The sequence below is a fragment of the Limulus polyphemus genome, unplaced genomic scaffold (assembly GCF_000517525.1).
Source record: "Limulus polyphemus unplaced genomic scaffold, Limulus_polyphemus-2.1.2 Scaffold497, whole genome shotgun sequence".
Classification (NCBI taxonomy): Eukaryota; Metazoa; Arthropoda; class Merostomata; order Xiphosura; family Limulidae; genus Limulus; species Limulus polyphemus.
Window position 1 is genome coordinate 228,439 of NW_013666107.1, and position 22,645 is coordinate 251,083.

Sequence of the window (22,645 nt, forward strand, 5' to 3'; positions counted from 1 at the left end):
AAGTTGTATTCGGAAAGAATAAACCAGTTTTATTAAGTAAAGACTTGTGTCGTTAAAGTTTCGTCGGAACGAAGTTACGGAAAATTAATTAACAAACGGAGACGTAACAATAGCATTAATAAAACCTTATGAGCTTTATTTATGACTCATTCGTATATTTTCAAAATTTCAATTTCCGAAAAATTGACAATCTATCCCTTTTTTATTATTTTGCTTGTGAAACCAAAATCGCTGTCTTTATTTCAGCAGAAATTTTAAAACTGCGTTCTTCGTAATTTCTTGTATGTTTTGAATCTAATATGCTGGAAATATTTTACTTGAATAGTTAGGTTCAAATTAAATATCAAAATATAAATATATTCAAATTATGAAACGGATAATGTATGTTTGATATTATCATTCGTTACTGACTTGTTTGAAATTAATCATCGAGTATAAAAGCACCAATGAAATAAATAAAAGTTACTAAAAGTGATTTGCAGAATCAGTGAACGAGCCATTTAAAATGTTGGCCTAAATTATTATTAAACCACCTTTTATGTTTCTTTTTTTCTGTTCCTCATATACTTTTCACACCTGGTATACTTGTTCCTGGTCCATAACTTCTTTGAAATAAAAAAAACGGCAAAATTATTTAAATTTTAAACAAGAGTTATATATATATTTAAATGTATGTAGGAATCTTGAAATATCAAATGCTGAATTTCACAAGTGTAGTGAAGTTACTTTGAATTCTTTCAAAATACTTTTGTTTTAATTTAAAAACAGGAACAAAAAATCAAAAACTTTCTAAAACGAGAGGACGCTTTCATCGTTTTCCTTAACTTTCCAACAATGATAGTTGTGAGTAAACAGCTGAGCTTAATTTAAAATTATTTGTAATGTACTGTTTTTGTTAGCTCGTATAAGTGGGGGTATTAAAGTTTAGCATAAGGTTACAGAGGATATTTGACTAAAGTAAAGATGAAGGACGGACGGTAGGTGACATTATTATTTAATTAATTTAATGAAATAAGTAAGAATCTAAGTAAGTTATGTTAATTGTTAGTGGTAGGTGTCGTGAGTCATTTCATTAAAAAACAAAACAAATTGCCAGTGCGACTGTTACCTTACAAAAATACATCATGCAGTTAAAATTAACAATTTATGACCGAAACATAACTAATACTTAGTTTGGCTATCTGTTTTTTAAACTGCCATATTTGACTTGTTCACTTGTTGAGTTTAACTTTAAGCTATACCATCAGCATTTCTTTATTCAATACATCTAATTAATATGAAAAATTGTTTATTTAGATATTACACTTACAAGTTACACTTTTATGAAAGAACACTTTTTATCATTATAATTAATTGTTATATGTCAAATATATTGGTTTGTTTCTCTTGCAAATAATTATGGTTATACAGCTTAGAAGATACATTAAATTGAAACAATCATGAAAGTGACACCTGGAAAAGATTTGTTTTTTAAATTTAGGTTGTAAGTTACACAAACTTAAATGGCTGTTGTGAACAGTATGGTTTTAAAAATACGCCACTAGTTTTATAATTATGGGGCACCAATTGACCAAAAAGCCCTTTGAGGATGCCCTGACAAATAGATAACTAATTGTTTTGTCTTGCCCTGTTCACACAAATATTTAATAACCCTTTTCTTAAACTCCTATAAAATTGCAGTCTTTACCACTCTAGATGCCAGCTTGTTTCACAGATATACCACTAGACTAAAGATATTAAATTACTTCAACTGGAGATGTCTGATCTTTCTAAACCTTTAGTTTGTAACTTTATCGTACTGCCCCCAGAATGTAACAAGAAAAATCTGGTACACTAATCTTGTCACTTTTCTCAGTAACTTTGAAGGCTTCAATTAGATCACTCCTGACTCTTCTTCTGTCAAAAGATTAAGTTAAAATATCTCTACTTATTCTTATACAATAACTATACATCACCAGAATCATCCTAGTAGCCCTCCTCTGAACACAATCAAACTCAATGCTTTTTTTAAGTTAAGTGGACCAAAGCCACACAAAAATTAAGTATAATTAGTGACTTACAGAACGAAATCATGGTATCTTTGGACTTGGAGCTATTTGTATTACATATATATACATATTTACACAACCAAAAATTCTGTTAGCCTTATCATTTGAAACAATACACTGTCTCAAAAGCTGAAGAGTTGCATCAACTAATACCCCAATATTCTATTTTTGTCTACTTAATTAAAAGGATTCCCATCTTAATTATATGTGTAACTTGTATTACGATAAGCTTCATAATAGCCATACATTTATCATAATTAAATGCTATCTGCCACATGTTTGTCCAACTAACTAACTGATCTAACTCTCTATATAAAATTATAGCATCTTTGTTATAGCTAGCCAGTCTTCAGATTTTTATATCATCAGCATACTTAACCAATTTTCTGACTATGGTCCTATCAGTGTTATTTATGTAAATGAGAAATATGAATTTTCCTCGGATAGATCCTTGAGGTACACCACATGTAGCTTTATTCCATTTAGACTGAACTCAACTAATCTTTTTGTTTTCGGCTATGCAGTCAACCTTCAATCTGTTAAGCTAATTTATCCCTTCTGTTATTGAGGTAATTTTTTTCGCCAATCTTTTATCTGACACATTTTGTGAAAAATCAAAATAAAAGAATCATTAATTGCAAGGTAACACTTCTAATAAATTGTTTGATTCATATAAAAACAATGCTTCTAAAGTTGAAAATAATTTTGATATGATTACATTTTGTCACAGTAAGGAGATGTGCCAGATCAATTGCATTCAGTACTATTTATACTTTTCATTTTTGTGAATGTATTTATGTGTTGATTTTAATTAAATTTTATACAAATATATTCTTTCATGACCTTTTATAGTAAAAAAAATGAGGATTATTATGATTTAGGTTTTTAAAAAATTATATCAAGCAGGATCTTGATATGATAAGGACCTCCAGAAAAAGCTGAGTCATTTTAGGTAATCTAAAATTATATTTTAAAAACCATCACTCATAAATTTGAACTCACAAACAGGTCTGTAGCAACTGAAAAGCAAAAGGTATTGCAGACATCTCACTATGTTTAGGATTGTATGTGTATGTGTAGTTATCAAACTTTGCAAAATTGTTTATACCTTTTTTTTTTCAAGAAACTTTTGAAAAACATTTTCATGCTCATTTGATGAACGCCAAAATATAAACTATACAAACATTGTTATTACTGCATTGGTAAAATATAGAAATTAATTATCTTGGAACCTTATGTTATGAAAAATGTAACTCCAGATACTTCATTGCTACAGTTTTCACTTTCAACAGGGTCCTTCTTTTTTTAACATATCATAATGTTTAGAGACAACAAAGGAGCTATTGGTGCATCCTGGCTGTCCCATCTTCAAAAGTAAACTAAAACTATCAGATAAAGTAAAAATATTATAGCCAGCTTTTGTCTTGGAAATTTTTTGTGCTTTATTAACATAAAGAAAAAATTCAAGCTTTCAGTCTTTTTGTATCAATGTTGTATACAGAATATTGAGAAATTTGAAATCTCTCTTCTTTTATTTATGCACAGAAATCAATTCTAATAACATGAGAGCAAAGTGTCAGAATGCTAGTTAGCCCATAAAAGTCAGTAATCAACTTTGTCAACCAGTCTTTAAAAAGAAAAGAAAAAAAGTGAAATGAAAATCTATCATTTTATGTAAGTGAACCTTTAAAGATTTCAAAGATTGAGCACACACGCATACACATCACTCCATAATATACTGTAAATCATAAATAAACTAGTAACTTCAAACTTTGGAAAAAAACTTGTAAATTTTTACTAGTAATACACTGTGTCCCAAATTAAATAAAGATTTAATTTTTGAGACTGACCATGTGGTTTTGATGTTGCACTAATACAGAACACTGATAGCTCAAATGTTCAGCCAATACATCTGACTGAAGTATTCAAACTATAAAGGACATAAGGCTTTTCTCACCATTAATGCAGCAGTTCATATACAAAAATCAATCAGCTTAATTCTTCTGAAAAGTTCAAGGAGGAAATATAGTCTCACTACTGTGATTATGTTCATAGTTACAGGTCAATATTACTAATTCAAAGGTTGTATATATACATGCATACAGTGAATGAAAGGGCTTGGGGAGGGGGGGCTAAGGGATGAATTTTAAAAATTTGTGTGAAAACATATATTCCAGGAAAAGTGTTATATAGATATATAATATAAGTGTTATATAACTCTTATCTCAAATGCTTTAAAACAGTGAGAAATACATGTATTTTTGTTCATTATTTATTCAATAACCATTATAATATTGTGATATATTTACAACTTTGTTACAATCTTTAAACTGTGAGTACTATTTTATTTGGGAAACAAATCCAACCTTTGCATATAAATGTTAATACAGACATAAGTAATGACTTTTTGTTTTGCATATTACTATAGTTTTATGGTAGAGCTCAATTAATTTTTATTTATTTTCAGTAAATTATTTTTATAGAAATATTCACATATTATGTAAAAGAAGAAAAATCCTGTAATTTTCCTGTCAGAAGTAGAGGCTGTCTCAGAGTAATCATATAAAAATGGTTTTAATATCACTTAGGATTGGTTTAGAAAAAAAACTTTTGTTCTAGAACTCCTATCTATTATATTATTATGTTTAAAAATTTCCATAAGATATAGAGATATAGGTATATCTAAACTATATATTATTTATTAAAAATTAATAAATTGATGTAAATGTATAAATAACTTTAAACAATAAGGCAAAAATACAAAAATAACTCAGTATATTAATTAATAACTTTTAAAACTATAAGTATTTTAATCTATAATATAAATACTATTTTCTTAGCAACTATAATATATAATACTTAGAAATCAGTGGGTTGAAATTGAGCCTTCCCCCTAAACAAAAAATCCTGATTGCTCATCTGTGCATGTGTGTAACATATTAGATAAAGAAGAAAAAATGACAAAAAGACCATTTGGTCCTTCAAGGTCGTTTGCCACTTAGAAAAGCAATCAAAACGTCAAATGAAATTTAATATATTACATTATGCAGAAATTTAATAAAAGTTTAAAAGCATGGCCTTTCAGAAATTTATAACTAATCTGAGAACAAATTATTGAAGAACAAGTTTGCATCTAGACTTCCTATTACTTCTGAGTTCTAATATTAAAGTTCGTAGTTCCTGTTGTTTCATTCCACCACTCAATCAACCTATAGGAAAGATATCCAAACCCTTAATATTTTGATAACCAGAACCAAGCAAACTTTTACCAAACGTTCCTTTGTCAACATTGTTTATTAAAAAACAAGGTTCCACAAGTACTGTTACTGAAGTTGTAGCTGTTTTTGAGAACAGAATTATTTCAGTATCACATTTTGTTTATTCTAAGGAAAATAAGTTTAAGCACCAAAGTCTGATTGTTAGTTTTTGACAGCAGAAATTAAATAGCCATATTCTCTTTTTCTAGAATACAGAGAACAAGGTACTATATATATGTTTCCCATTATATGCAAACAAATGAAACCTTTCAAGACTTTGTGTACAGGTTTTATTATGTCCAAAACATGAAAAACAAGTTTTCAGCATTCAAAACGTTTTACAGTTGTCATACAGCGTAATATTAATACGTACAATCCACACACACGTATACCGTGAACTGGTTTATTAGCGGGCATTCTTCAAATTACCCTGAACAAGAATTAATGTTGATTTAATTGTTCGTTCAGGTTTAGGCATGAAGGTGTTAATAAATTGAAATTTAATATCTAGAGGTTTTGAGTCCTTTTTACTTCACTATACAGTTACCTAAATTAATTTAGGTATGTGAATAACGTTATGACATTTCGTACAATTCCTTATTTGATATTATACAGCGCACCAACAGTTTAATGATTATTAATATATTGTTACGTCTCCGTTTGTTAATTAACTTTCCGTAACTTCGTTCCGACGAAACTTTAGCGACACAAGTCCTCACTTAATAAAACTGGTTTATTCTTTCTGAATATAACCGATACACTTATTTTCAACAGTCGCTCTATAACAAACGTTTTAACAACGAACGTTAATTTCAACAATACTTTCTGACTGCAGTTCAATTACTCAGTACCTACACACATTGTCCCGTCACGTTGTGAGCTTCTTATATATATATATATATATATACCAGACAAACATATATCTAGTAAATGCTAGGGCATTCACAAAGGAACAAGATATTTCTAGAAAATAAGTGGCGTGACACTAGTCACGTGACCTCGCTGACGCAACAATATATATATATATATCTTAAATATTTCTTTTGTTTTTCACCAGGGGTAAAATTAAAATTAAAATCTGTGACGTAGAGGCCTAATACATTCCTTGATTGGCTGTACCCTTTGATGTGGACTGCAGTTTCCTCTATTCAAGGTTCATCAGCACAACTTGGGTCTTCAAACCAAGGAAATACCATTAGGCCTTGAATAGGCGAAATTGCAGTTCACAGCAGATGGTATGGCCAATCAAGAAATCTTTAACACATATCTATGATCATTAAATTGAAGTTTAGATTTGAGTGTTTTAGAAACTATCCCATTCCATCGTTTACGATAATATTCTCATTACGTTAAGGATTGAAGAGCCAAACATATATAAGAAATTAGGCAGGGTGTGATTTAGTAGTTAGCATTACTGGACTGAGAATCCGAGGATTCCTAATTCGCGACTTGCTGCTGTATAAACGCGCTCCACACTTTGGGGTAGTATGTGCCCTATAAGAGTGACGGTCAAATCCCACTATTTAGTCAGACAAGAGTAGCCCCAGAGTTGGCGGTGAGTGCTGCTGACTATCTACCTTTCTTATAGTCTAATCAGCCCAAAATTAGGGATGGATAAACGCAGCTAGCCCTCGTCAGGGATTCTTAACTCTCTGCAGTTGTGTAGCTTTGCGCGAAACAATGTAAAAAGAAAAACGTTAGTGAATTGTATACCCACAAAACACGTATTTTCGTCAATATTTGACCTTTATGTGAGTTTAGATATTTTTTATTTATTCAAACAAATATAAAACTATCCTTTAGCCCTAGCAGGTGCAGCACAGGGCGTAAGCAATCTCCTCGCCAAACAAATTAAGGCGTCTCTGGAGCCTCATTCCGTAATTTCTTGTCACTTGACCATCGGTGGGACAGCGGTAAGTCAACAGACTTACATCGGTAAAATCCTGGGTACGATTTCTTGGGTTGCTCCAAAAACAAAGAAATTCTTGTCACTTAAAGTTGTCCCATTGATTCCCGACCGCAATAGGTTACGCCTCCTCCCCCTCCGGAAAATCCTGGACCTGCTAATGTTATAGTAAGGCCATACCGTAACTTATTCTTATGTCCTTCGCTTTTCTCTCGTTGGCCAGCGTGAGTTTTCCGTTTTTTCGCTGAAGGGTGTCGCTAGAAACGTGCGCGTGCCGTGACTTCACATGCTGGTCTGTTGGTCAAACTGAAAGTTTCATTGTTTATGCTATTAGCTTGCAGTCAGAACAACCTGCCTTTCAGTATAATTTTTCAGTTACTTCAGGATGTTTCTTCTTTTTGAAATGCATAACTCTGTGACGTATTAGCGCAATAGATCTGTAAGTTGTATAGTTGAAGCACACGTGCTTGACTCGTACCTCAATTACCAAGTTCAAAAAGGGCAAGTGCTCATTTTTTGGAGTTTTTGTTGATTTTTCTTATATTTTAGAAGGGACGTTTGAAATAACCACTGATAACCTTTAAATGTATTGTGTAAGACGTGAAAAATTGTTATCGTTAAGGCATATGTGAATAAAGTACTTGCCAATAACTTTCTATGCGTCGCTACTCTCTCTCTCTCTAGTTTAACGAAAACTTGTAAATGGTGAGCGTTACTGAACATTTTAATGCAAATAAACTATATTACTTACCTTGGTGTGTGTAAGCAAATTGATTAAGACACACCATTGTTCCAGTAGTTTTCGTTTATTGTGCCTATGAAATAAAACTATTGTTTAAAATGTGAGAAAAACAATCAAATAGACAATTGGCAAATTATTGATTTTTTAAATTTTATTTGCGACTTTTATATGCTTATATACTTTTATACTTTTTTTAAGTATAAAAACTTAGGAACTGTATACAATATATGCACAAGAACTGCTAAGTTAAGGTGTTTTAAATCTGCTGAAGAAAAGCTCCATTTCCATTGCTCATTGGTGATATGTACAGATGGGTTATGTAGCCAAAAGTTCTTGAGTCTAATTCAGTTCCTCTTGGTTTCTTCAAGTCCTGCAGTGACCAGTGTTAGTTCTTCTCAGATGTGGTGTTTTCACAGAATTCTAGCCCAGCTTTTTGTTCAGCTGACTGTCTGAAGTTAGCATTGGTGTCTCCATTTTGTGGAGTCTCAGTCCTACCAAAACTCTTCTTGGGAAAGGTGCAGCAACTTCTCTCACGATTTTGATTGGTTAGTGTTTATTCATATGGAGACAATTGTTGACAGAACTTGTGGCCTTTATGTGGCTGTATGACCTACTTGTTAAATGTGTTATGGCTTTTGACCAGCAGTCTGTATCTTTTTTACAGGCTGCAATATATTTTTTCTTCTGTTGCCAGACATCTGTGCAACCACATGTTGGTATAGTGGTATTACTTCATCTTTTTTACAGAACATTCACAACCCACTATAGATGCTCAGATTGTGAGATAATGATGTTCATTTTGCAATTAGTGACTGTTGATTTAGTCACTGGAAATGATTTATGGAAAGTGGTTGGTTTCTTTTGGAGGAAGGCTGATGTGATTATGTGGCTTCGCCTTAGATGCTAGATTGCTGGAGGTATTGTCCCACAAACAGGACATGGATAGATAGCTTACCATCTAAAAAAAAATAAAATAAACTTGATGATAATGTCCAAGATGTACATAGTATTGCCTACTATCTGTCATGGTTTTGCTCTCTTTCAGCTAGCTCTAAGCTGTCTGTGGAAATTATGAAGATAAGAGCCAGGGGATGGGGTTCCATAATGGATCACCATCTATTCACTAAGGAAGGAGGTGGTGTCTAACCTTTGGTCATGAATCCGGTTTATGACATTGCACAAATGGTGACACTCACTGATTTCACAATATTAAATTATTCCTGCAATGGTCTTCTCCTGCTGTATATCATTATTAGCCAGATCATTATCTTTATGAAACAAAGCTCCATGGCAACTTGACAGGATTGACCCAATAAATTAACTAACCAAAGTATTAATTAAGCTGTCAGCTGCAATGATCCCCTGCATGATGAGTACACTAAGGCATAGCTCTTTCCTGCTAATTTCTGGAATTCTGAAAATGAAAAACCTGATGGTGATATTATTATTATTATATTAGATTAGCAAATTAATAGGAGTCAGTTCTAGACTTATCTCCTGACCCTGAACCCTTAATTTCGGAGCAAAAAAGTTGATGTAACCTCCACTTAGATATGACAAGGATTAAACACAGACACATGGCTGTGCTGTACAGCATATCCAGTTAACTGGTGGCTACAGTTTCTTCAGCCAATTGGTTATTGACCATATTGATATATGACAAAGTTCCATAATGCAACCTATATCAAAGCAGTAGAAACTCTACTTTTCTGTAATCACAACCCTTAGATGTAAAAATAAATATAGCATAAACTTAAGAAAAAAGAATAATGTAATATTTTCAAAAGATCAGGAAAATAAATCCATCGATGTAGTTACAAAGTATTTGGACTGCATCCACAAACACACACATTAAATTAAAAGAAGCTCAAGATCACTTTGACATTAATTAAAAACAGGTAAGTTAAAGATAAATAATAATAATAACTCAATCACTTTTTTTTCCATGCTGAATATTTATTGATCAAGCTTTCAACTTCTCACTTGAAGCCTGTTTCAGGATACTGGTGTATAATAAAAACAAATTTTAAAGAAATATTGTTATGAACAGTAAGTTTAAAGAAATATTATGCCAATCTCTCATAACAAGAATAGTGAGATGTAATGTAATATGCAAAATCATAGTAAGAATGATAGTTTTTCAGGAGTGTTGAGGTTATCACTACTGGAGTTGAGATGAAATGCGACTGAGTTATTTTTTTATTGTTAATCAGAAACTTAAAACTTCTGAACCTTTCATTTCACAAAAGCATATAAAGAGGGTTGAGTATGTTATATTAAACTTATTTTGGAGCCTCACCATGCCACTAAAGTCCATGTTGCCACTTCCAATTATGCTCTATCTGATGACCATGCATCATGGTAATAGCTCAACAGCTCAGTTTTCATTGAAATAGATTGTCATAAGGCTGTAATGTTCAGAACATAACACTACATTGTTGATGGCTTTCCATAACCATCCAGCATACAAGAATGACAGTTTCCCAACATTTACGTTTGGTGACTTGACTGGTATGTCTTAATCTGGATTAGCTACTTGAGGTATGCAATGGTAGAACAAGAAATATGACTAGAATCCTTACTCCGTTTGCCTTATCCACCCTTTTGATCACTAACTTGCCCTAGCTCATTATTTTGTTTTTGCCTATTGAGCAGTGGAAAATGGAGTTTACTCTTATGAAGGTATACATTCACCTTGTAAAGTTTCCCCAAGTACTGTTCCCCCCCACAAGTTATGTACTGTTCGTACAACTTTCTACAGTTGGTCGTGCTATCCTGGATATATTGTAGAAGTAACTTGTGTACATGTGACACTTTTACAGGTGGAGAACCTTCTTTATTAGGGTTGCATACTGTTGTGTGTGGCATTAGGATGTTTTTTTGCCACTGACCATGGATTCTCACTTGTTTCTCTTTGCTTACCATGACTGGGGTAGAACTTGTCACAGATCTCTTTTTGGATGGACCTGGTGCCCCAATGTGATACATATTTCTCTGTTTTTCAATGCAATTAAGTCAAAAGATATCTCCATCTAGGAAATTCTAAATCTCTAATCTGAACACATTTGTATGATCAGAATGTATGAATATTTTGCATCCAAATGGGCCGTTAAATGCTCTTCCCAAAAGCAATCAGTTTTAAGTAGCATCATAGTACCCTCAAAATGGCAGTGTCAAAATGTAGTTCTAATACATTTTATACCACAGAGACTTTATAATGGCTGTGGTATGTTAAGTGGCTCAATAACCTGTCTTTAAATATTGTAAAAAGTAATTCCAGTTGGTTTGATACAGATTAACAAACTTTACAAGCATGCACTTGACCTTCTGATAACTCTCTTAGGAAGTCTATTTGATTAGGGATGATATAGTGAAATCTGAATCTTCACTACTCCCAGTACGTGGCATAGCTTTATTAACAGTTAGGTGTAAAAAACTGCTTCCTGGTCAATGCCTTTCTTTGGTTACTCTGAAGCTTGTGCACTAGTTCTCCAATTGTTATATTGATTAGAGTTTAAGTAAACTTCAGCCTAATTTGTAAAATAATCAGTTGGGATAAGTGTATATTGATTAACACAATTTGTCAATAACAAAGGTCTAGTGATATCCCTGGAGAGGAAACCAATCATTTAGAGACACAGTCTGCACTGTTAAGGCCAGTTTTGTGATGCATTGTACACATTGCATTCCTGATTAATACTCGTGGATCAACTTTGGTTAGTAAAAGAATAATGTATGTTGGCTAAAATGTGGCATGTTCCTTGGTATTTCCCAATTTGGCTGATATGTAACAATCAAATAATGTCTGTTTTAAAAGACCCTAGTACCACTATTGTATGACTGCTCTGTCATGTGGGTCATAGCATAAATACACCTCACTATGCTATACTTCCAATTAATTTCATAATTGTTGTACAGCATCAGTGCCACTCATGCTGTTCTGTTTGGCTAAAAGTTTTCAAGCAAGTATAAGACCATTATTTTCTCTGCTTACATCTCTTATGTTTGATACGGGATCCTTATAGTAATACATCCACTGCAATTGGTGTTAGTGTAGTTTTTCCTACCACACAGTAACTGGACCACTGAGTGAACAAACATACTTTCAAAAGTTGTGAGAGTATTCCTTCATTCTCAAGCAGCTTGCCTTGGCTGTGATTAATCTTGTGAGGGCACTCCTGGAATGCTGTTATCAAGTACATTATCCTTCTGTATGGTTGCTTGAAACTAGTAAGTCTCTTAGGGAAGCATCTACTAATCATGACTTATTCCAATCCATATAAGTAGAGGAAAACTGTTTGACAAAATGTACAATAATTAACAGTTTTGTTTTTTGGTGTACTTTACACTATTCTACATCCGAGATAGAACCACTTCTATACCTATGTCACTGGCATCAGTTTGTAACAAAAACTCAACTCTGTCGTTGTTAGTAAGATGTGAAAGTTGAGAAAGCTAAGCTTCTTCTTTTTTTTTTTGACATGGGCCAGTCTTGATATTTGATAGCTGTTACCTTAATAGATTCCATATTGATTCAATTATAGCACAGTATACATCCCAGGAATTGTATTTCAATGTGAATCAACACACACTTTCCAGTTTGAGTTTCAAGCATTAGCTTAGATTTTCAATGTATTCTTCAAAGATCCTTCCAAAGACTAAGACATCATGCACATAGATTAAATAGCATGTTTATTGTAGACATGCAGTGTTAACTTCACAAGTCTTTCCGTGGTTCCTTGTAAATTGTACAAGTTGAATGCCATAACCCAGAATTAATACAGCTCTTTGCACTCAATGAAAGAGTTCTTAAGATGTCTTTCTTTATCAAACTGTAACTGGCAATAGCTCATTATCAAGCTCAAAGAAATGAACTACTGCACATTTATCTTTACATTGCAACAGAGATGAATAAACTCATGCTTACTACAATCGCATTGTGAAAGTCCAAGCAAAAACTTGGTTTCCTTTTCTTCATTATGAATGCTGGTGATGGCCACATCCTCTGTAATGGTTGTGCTAAATTCCTGCATCATTTCATTGGTCTTTGTCCTGACCAAGTCACTATCGAATTTCTTGCTCATGTAGCTACAGCACACCTGCCTCACAAGTTAAGCTGTTATCCAGACTGAATGTGTATGCAAATCCATTAAACAAGGTCAGTAGTCATTACTTTTACGTGTTTAGAAATAGAAGTGATGAAGAGGTGTAGGATAGTTTTCCCCATCATTGGATCCACTCTTTTGGCGAGGCAGAAGTCAATGTTTATTGGTGTAAGTGGTGCAATACGAGATTGAAGAGATGTCTGACAGTTCCAGTGACAACCAGAAATTGTATGTCGTATTTTCAAGTATATTGACACCAAGTTCGTTTTGGTAACGTCATGGTTAAACTCGCTACTCAATTTGCTGAGCCAAGTGAGCCATACTTTGTAGTCATCAACTGTGCTTGACCAGAAATTTGCTACCATATCTTGTCCTCGGCCTTCTTTGATACAAGCTTAAGCATTCATAAGCTAGAAGCATGCAGCCCACTTTCAATCTTTGAATTCACGAGATATGGGTAGTGCCCACGCCAATGTCCTAGTTGTCATAGTTAAAGCAGTTATTGTTTTGTCTGAGGTTTGAGCTACTAAGTTTCTCCAACTTGCTATACTACTGGAGTGGAGTCCTTGTCTCTGGCTTTCTTTGATGACTAACTGAAACTTATCTCATCAACCAGTTGCTATTGGTGCATGTGTCTACTTCTTTCGTGGCAGAACCACTTTGGCTGGACGATCCAGTCACTTCACAAGGCGGAACAACATGGATAAAAATTACATTTGTGGCTTAAGTTTTCTTACAGAACAAAACTGCTCTAAGATCGGAAATATAATGAGTTGCAGACAAAGAAATATACAGGCAACTTTAAAAAAAAACATTGATTTCTCAGTTTTTTGCAATCAGAAGAATGCAATTACAAAATGACTACGTTGTATTCCCGCTGGAAATTTGAGTCAAAAACATAAGAAGGTTAACTTCCAAGTCAAACAAACCAATGAAATTAGAAACTCTGAAAATGCAGTAACAAGAAAAATGTGACATTCCTAACGTACATGTGCAGTGTGAAGAAATCATAGTTGGACTTTTACAAACAGTCAAATACTAGAAATATTTCTTAATTTTTGAATAAATAAAGTATACTTGTAGAAGGGTAGTCTGATAGTCAGAATATCACACCAGGTGGATAAATGTAACAAACTACAGAGTCAAAATGAGCAAAATGCTATAATTAGAAGTAGGGGATGATGTTGTACTACATGAACTCTCTAAAATTTAACTTAAATGTTTGTTTTCTTCAAGATGTGTGTGTGTGTATGTATATATATATACACACACACACACGTTATATCTAATATTATGCAATACATTAATTGTTCATAGGCGATTAAAATCAGCACTATCAAATAATAATGAACTTAATATAAACCAGAAACAACATAATAAAACTGAAACTTAAAACCACACTTCCGCTACCATTCCTTGCTGTCGTTCTTAAGTCATAAAGGATAATGCCTGTAGGCATAGCACCCAAATGCTTTGGGGATATTCCATCTATCAGGCAAAATACAAACGCCGGTGAAAACTTACCAGTAACTAAGGAGAATCAGTTAAGGGTTAGAAGTTGAGTGCTTAAACCCACAACGTCTGAACTCTAACTGCCTTTCGCTGTCAACATATTGCGTTATTATGTGTTATAGTATTAACTGTTACGAACTTGGTTTATACAATAGAAGTACAAAAAACTAGCAAATTGTGCTAGAGGCAACAAGACATTTTGAAATTTGAAATGTCTCTTAAGGTCAATTCCAGACATTTTTAATTGATTTTTGTCGATCATTCTCATCTTGCCCCCCAGCGACTCAGCGGCAAGTTTGTGGACTTGTAACGCTAAAAACCAGGTTTCGATAGCCGTAGTTAGCATAGCAAAGATAGCCTGTTGTGTAGCTTTGCCCTTAACTACAAACAACACTCTCATATGCAAGTTAGTAAAAAGAAATCCAAGTTACCAATACTTTCTGCTATCATCGACAACCCTGAAAAACAAGGCTATCCAATCTTCTGGTTATGCGTTGCAGCATCATGCAGCATGACTATATAATAGGCCTACTTAGTAGGTTTGCATTTATATTTACTATAGTCACCATACATAATGGTGCCAAGAAATATGTTTATAGAACTTCAACAAACTTATTTTCCGCTATGAATACAAAGTTACAAATATTCTTGTAAGATATAAGATTAAATAATATACAATATTAGTATTTTTACTTAATCTTGGCCTCTTGCGAATGATAGATTTGTCCAAGACAAACGGAAAATTGCTCAATCTAAAGTATGATAATGGTTCCTTGTATAAACTCCTGTATCTTTTCAAGACCCGATACTTAATTAGCAGGGAATCTAATTCCGCTTGTTTAACGGGAATCAGTATTAATTCCGTATTTCTCTTTTCGATAGGGATCTTTCTTATTCTGCCAACCCTCTGAGTCTCAAAGTTTTTTCAATCTTTGTATATTAAAATGATGTGAAAAACTTCATCTTCATAACGATTAAAAGTCAGAATTTTAACTTTTGTAATGGAAAATTTCCTAGTTAGCATTCATCTTTCATGAGTAATAATTGACAGCTGATTAGGACGCTCGACTCATAATGTAATAGATATGTAAGGAATACACTTACATACATACTGTACACAGACACTTTTAACGACATGAAAATAAATACACGATTCTCATAGATGATTTAGGCAGTGGTCCCTCGGTAGGACAACGGTAAGTCTACGGAGTTATAATGCTTAACGCCAGGGTTCGATTCCCTGTTGTACGAAGCAGTATTGGAGTGGTCAAGCCTTTGCTACAGCTAAACAATGTAACACACGATGTGTGCAAAGCATACCATTTCTAAGGGGTCTCGGGCTATGCGAGCAAATTTTTGAAAATTAAACGCCATGAGATTGAATCTTAAGCCATTTTAACTACAAATACTGCATACACACAACGTAATGTATTGAATTAAAAGAAGCAAGTTTTAATACATAAGTTGTAGCCATACATGCCACGAAAAAGTGATTATGCCATAGCCTGACCGCTTCCAACAGCCCTGGATAGCCCAATGTGGCTCTGTTCTAAAACAACTAAACCAAAACCCTTTAGGCAATGTTCATGACTAAACGAGGACGTGAAGATTCTGTATTAAATTTAACAGTGAAAAGTCGTGTACATCAACAAACACAGGTTAAGTGGGCATGCAACTTCCAAGTTCAGATTGACACTTATAAAGTCTTTAAGGACTAATCTGCAAGAGTAGCTCAGAGAGAAAGGACGACGTTTCGAAAGCCTTCTGTCCTTCGTCTTCAGAGTTTGTTAAGTGAGTTTATTTTTCTGCCTATACACACAGAAATACATACATTTAGGTTTTTCACAACGGTTGGTTTTAAGGTAGAAGGGAAAGACTGCTAACTTCTACTCGTGCATGTGACAAGGCCAGTATAAACACATAAATACAGCTATTTCCGAATGCAATAAACACTTAAATGCTGATAAATATAAAGCTCCATACAATAAGATAATCTCAAATCAAAATATGAGTTCAACTAACTATCAAATGGAGGTTTTCTTTATCCTTGCGTTCATTGTAATGCTACATGTTAAAGAACGCATGCACTAACTACAAATCCCACACCAAACACTTGTTAAATTCAGCTCAGTGCACCCAAGTGTGATTGTTAACATAGCTATTTCTTCAAAAAGTTATCCGTCTCTGAGTTTTTTAGTAACTTTATGTTTTGAGGTACTATCGTAAGTTATTCTTTTGACTTTGGTTTTGTTGATGTAATACTGACGCCAGCTACATGATTTTGTAAAAAAAAGAAAAGTATTTGCCAAGAGATAATTTTTTCTTCAATCTAACTTCGAACTTTACGGTTTTTATTATATACATGTTAGATCATATTTATTCACTGCTTTGCAGTTGTGAATAATAAATACATTTTTACAGCTTATCTTGTTTATGGTATATTAAAGTGTGAAATGAGTAACCAAACAGACGAGTGATTATTTGGTTTTGTGGGAGTAAACGGACATTCAGAGAAAAATAGTGCATTAACTGTCATAATTTTTCTTAAGCAATAGGTCACATTAGAAATTAAATATATGTTATTTAGCTCTCAAAGCACGTTCAGTTGGTGCGTGTCAGTAGCATCTATATGCATGGAAAAATATGATTTTCCTATGAACCAGGTTATGTGATCATCGTATACGATGGTGGGCAGAAGCGTGAGCACAGACGCCATAATATCATGATCTCTTCTTAGATTGCCTAGTTAAACTTTGACCCTTCATCGAACCTTTAGTTCTTTCCTTACTTGAAACCACACCCTATATTGCCGTCTTTTCATCAGTTTGTGATTTTGCCTTGATATATGGCGATTGTGTATCTTATGTTTCTGGTCTTCCTTTAAGCAAGTAAGTGTCACAGCGCACACTTAAAAAATATGGCATATGCGCCTGTAACATCTCAAAGTCTTTAAGCTTTCAGCAGTCCACCTTTTTCAGTGTCTAAGTTTCACTTGAAAACTTGTATTTGAGCAGATTAAAAAATTAAAAAAAACATGCGTTATATTTCAGAGTGGCTTGGCATGGTGGTTAGGGGCGCTCGACTCAAAAATCTGTGTGTCACGGGGTCGAATCCCATCACCGAACATGCTTGCCCTTTCAGCCGTGGAGGCGTCGTAATATGACAGTCAATCCTACTATTCTATTAGAGCAATCCAAGAGTTAGTTGTGAGTGGTTTTGACTAGCTTCCTTCACTTTATTCTATCTTTTCTAAATTAGGGACAACTAGCACAGACAACTCTCGAGTAACTTTGAGTGAAATCAACAAGCATCTTGTCTGATGTTTCCATTTCTTCATGAGGTAGATGTTGTTCAATGTGCTCATGTCTACGATTATTCTGTATACTTTTCTTCGCTTGTTTCTCCTATAAACTTTTTTGTGATGTGTTGTGGATAGTTCGTAGCTGATGCTAAGGTAAATCAAACTGTTTGGTATGAACTAATACAGAAATAACCAAGTTTATTTCTTCACCAGTTACAATGTTTGTCTTGAAAGTTTGAAATTTTCTAATCGGCATTTTGTGCTTTTACACGCATTGTATGTTTGTAGTTAAGCATAAAACTATACAATGGGCTATCTGTGCTCTGCCCATCACGGGTATCGAAACTCGGTTTCTAGCGTTGTAAGCCCGCAGACACAATTTTACATGCAAGCGAAATACAAGTCAAAAACGTAATTTTTAGTCATTAGCAAGAATGAGTTTATAATTGTTATTATTAATACCACCAATTATTATATGCTGAATCTTTTCTTTTAACTTTTAAAGACTTCCAATGTTGTTAAATGGGTGTGTGTTTTTATATCGAGGTATATTAAATATGTGTATGTGTTTCATATTAAAAGTTCATTTTAATGTATTCAGCATGCACTTCTAGATATTACTGATCCTATTAAAGTATAATAATTATTATTATTTCTGTGATACACACATATATATATAGGTGTCATCTCGTAATAAGGGGAAAAAAAGTATAGGAGTAAGTGTTTGAGACGGTGGCGACGAAATAAATGAGAATATAGTTTTTAACAAACTGACAGATAAATTTTGGTGAAATAAAAAAATTAAGAGTATTAAAGTTAACTTCTTCACATCTAAGTTTGCCATAACCACCAGTACTTTATCAACACAACAAACAAATATTTTAAATTTACAGTTACTAGAATCCTGTGGCTAAGTGAGAGATAGGATGGTTGCAGACAAGGTCGCCCGCAGAAAAAAAAATTAGTGAAGTAACTCAAGTTTGAAAAAATTATGAAATCGAAATACAAATACCTTACGATTTTACAATAACATAGAAAAATAATTTTACATATCTAGTGATTTTTTCGTTTTGAAAATCCAGGGGGGGGGGCAAGTGACCCCCTTACCCTTTCCTGTGGGCGCCCATGGTTGCAGACCCCAGGTCAAACAGAAATATTATTTTACTATTAACAAACGTTTACTTGTACATTTAATCTAGTCCAAACTTGTAATGGAATGAATACCCATTGTGAATACGTCAAGATTTCTCGATAGTTGTTAGGATGTTGAATGCATTGTATTAAATCAAATTACGTATAAGGAAGAAAATTCATGTTAACATATAGAGAACGGGGTGATACTTGAATACGGGTATAACTAGGTTAGAAATTATGCTTCCGAGGGTTCAGTTCCGCGTAAGTGATTCATGACATTCGTCATTGTTACTGCATTTATGGACCAAGGCGTTCCGAATGTTTAAAGCTCAGATATCTTGCTGGGGGATTTCTCCCTCCCAGACACACTTGGCCCCCGCTGGCTCACGGTAAGCTTACGATTTAATAATGCTAAAATATCAGACTTCGATACCCGCGGTGAGCACAAGGCAGGTAACCCATTATGTAATTTTGCGCTTAAAAGCAAATTCGAGACACTTGGGCCGCAGACAAATGGCAAATGAAGTAAACAAGGTATTAAAATAATATACTGAGTTTAACACAGTAATTTGCTATCAAGTTTAATCCAGTTAAGTTCTATTAACTATAATGTATGTTTACACTGGAATGTTCAGGTAGTCCATTCGTTACCAAATTACTTAACATGAATCCGTGGTTTAAAACCAAACTGCTGATATGGACGTCCTGAATCAATATCTTTACTGATATAAGTCATACAGAAAATATATCACATCAATATTTATTCCTAGGATTAATAAAAAAAAATCCAAAACGTTTTCGTGTAATCAAACTCAGTACTTGATTTTTAAAATTCAGCATAGAAGAAATTAGTGTATTTGCTATAGATTCCCTTGCCTTATACGATTCTATTTTCGATATATTAGACAAGAGAGGTTTTTTGTTACTCACTCAAAGCTAGTTCTGGGCACTAAGTCACGACACTGGTGATTAGACTCGCTTGTTTCGCTGGTTGTCTCCTTGACTTACATGTTTCGGGTGCAATTAAATCTTGTGTATAGCTTGATACCGTGCAATCTAGTGTCCATGTTTGACTATCACAGTTTTGATATTGTTTTTGCTATTAAGAGGCTATAAAAATATTAAGTAGGGCACAATAAAAAGACAGTGAGAGAAATTCTTGGTAATGATATAGAAAACAAAAGTTTCAGAGACGCCAACGCCATTCCTGGCAGCACACACACACACACACACACATAAACGAAATGAAATAAATAAGTTATGAGAAATTAAACTGTTGTAAAATAATAAAAAATGAATTATCTGGATTCATACCACCAGGAGAAACGGTTGAAACCTGATTTACTTCACTATTTTATCGATCATAAGCCCATATCCAGTACGAAGCGAATAACGTCGAAAGTAAAAGAACTTAGTGTTTTGTGATATGTTTGTTTTTACCCAAATACAGGAAAACATTTCACTTTACGATTATTTAAGACTCTCTCACTTAATGTATGCAAGTTAGCTTCGTTTACCAGGTGTAGTAACGTTTTGAATTCTCAGTGTTTTGTCATTGTACATGGAGATATCTGATGGTGAATTTAGCTTAGTTAGCATTACCCGATAGTTACCCAAAGATCATTTCAACCACCAGACGAAGATGATGGGGAATATTGTTTATCTAGTGAATTTGTGCGTTAAATAATGTTTTATAAAACTTAATCGTCGTTAAATAAAAAGAGTTGAGTGATTGCAATAGAATCAGTCTGGTTTTTAAAGTACATTTGAGAGTAAAGATTTAACTTTTTCACAACAAAAATAATTTATTTTCTTCGTAATGGTAATTTACGCCCGAAAACTTAAAAATGGTTGATCAAGCATCACAGGCGTAGTAAAATTTTAGGTTGGGTTTTGTGGTTGTAACATGTGTTGTTAAAAAAAAAAAAACTTCATCTGGAGATTTAAATTTTGGGGAGTCGATAGATGTATTTGGAATTTGGGTGTAATTTTGAATTACATTATATAATCGGTGTTCATTATTGCAGATAACTTTAATACTATCTGCTTAAGAAGGTTTTTAGCACTACCATTAAGCGTTGGATGTCGGTAACAACGCCTGCTTTGACAGTGTCAGGTTTTTATGTATATGAATGGGCTGAGGACTCTTCTACAGTAGGTTTCTGTGACTTATTGACGATAAATTCGAACAATAAACGGACAGCACACAACCCACTTGTTTTAAAATAATATATTCAAAACAAGTCAAACGCATGTACAAAAATCTTTACACTATGGATATCACAGTTGTATCTCAAACTCTAAATAATTCACATTTCTTGTCAAAAGTCCACTTAGGCTGATTCAATTACTTTAGGATTCAATTGACAAGACGAACTATTTTTCTCTGCTCTTATCACAATAGTATGAGTGAAAAATTCACTTACGCTACCCCGTGGGACACTACAGTTGTATCCTGAACTTCAAATAATTGTCTCCTTTTCGTCAAAGTCCACACAGACGGATTCAATTACTTTAGAACACCCTTTAAAAAGACAAATTATTCTCTTTATCTCTATTAAACTGTGAAACTCACTTTAAAATATCGCCTGTTAAAGCTACTCACTCACACGCTGGCTAACTTCATGTTTTCTAACTTTTTCTGACTGAACTGCACTTGACCTTTTCTCTACTTCATTTTACTTTGTACTTTTGTTTAGTTCTTGACATGCGCTCGCGAGCCACCTATATAAATACCTTATTCTCTGAGACTTAGAATTTTACCGAAGATTCGAGTAATGTGACGTCAACAATATTAGTAAAGCCTAGACAACAATATGGTTGCAAAAGCAACAAACGACTCGTACAGAGTTACGCAACCAAACTTGTCATAACTATCACCTTTAAAATAGTTACTTTTAACTCTCGTTATGAAAGATAAATTAAATATTAAATCACCAAATAAACGAAATAATAACACACTAAACAATCTTGTATATCCAAGGTTTGTATTATTCATAAGCGTCGGATGATGGCAGTAATACATGTTTTGAGAGTTTGATACTTTCACTAAGTGTCAAGTGACACTAATTATACATTTTTAAAGACTTTGGCACGGTAATGATACGTGTTTTAAGAATTTCCATATAATGGCGCAACTGCTACCATGTCAACATATTCTTGTTATTCAGGTACATCACTCTTGTGAACTGAACTTGTATAGATTCATATGCCCAGAAAATAATGACTTGGGTTTTTCCAATATCATTGCATATACATCTGTTAATTTTCGTTTCGTTTTGAAAATTGTTTTATCTTGATTTTGCGTTTATTAATATTTTGTATCCATGCTACACACAACAATCGTCTGTAACGATGTCATGTTTTGAAATGTATGTTCGCGCGTTCCTATTAAAAATAAAAGTGGAAACTGGATCCTATACAATAGATTTTATTTTTTTGAAACCATAATAAGCAAAGGCTGTAGCTGCATGTAACTGAACTAAAATCGTAACCTTTTATTGTTCTCGAAAGTTCTATTTGAATTTTAGTTTTACAGCATAATACATAAAACTTTAGAGCTACAGAATTTGGTTAAATTAATAAACTACTTAAATAATTCTTAAGAAACAAAAGTAACACAATTTTTAATTCCACTTTA

At 33.4% G+C, this 22,645-nt stretch overlaps 1 protein-coding gene across 1 annotated transcript in view; it reads left to right on the top strand.

The window, feature by feature from the left end:
- The first annotated feature begins 848 nt into the window (after positions 1–848).
- LOC106458654 overlaps positions 849–22,645 on the top strand; it is a 177,897-nt gene continuing 156,100 nt past the window's right edge. The window contains exon 1 of the mRNA XM_013918182.2: positions 849–977. The gene's annotated coding sequence lies outside the window, so the exon portion shown is untranslated. The remainder of the gene's footprint in view (positions 978–22,645) is intronic.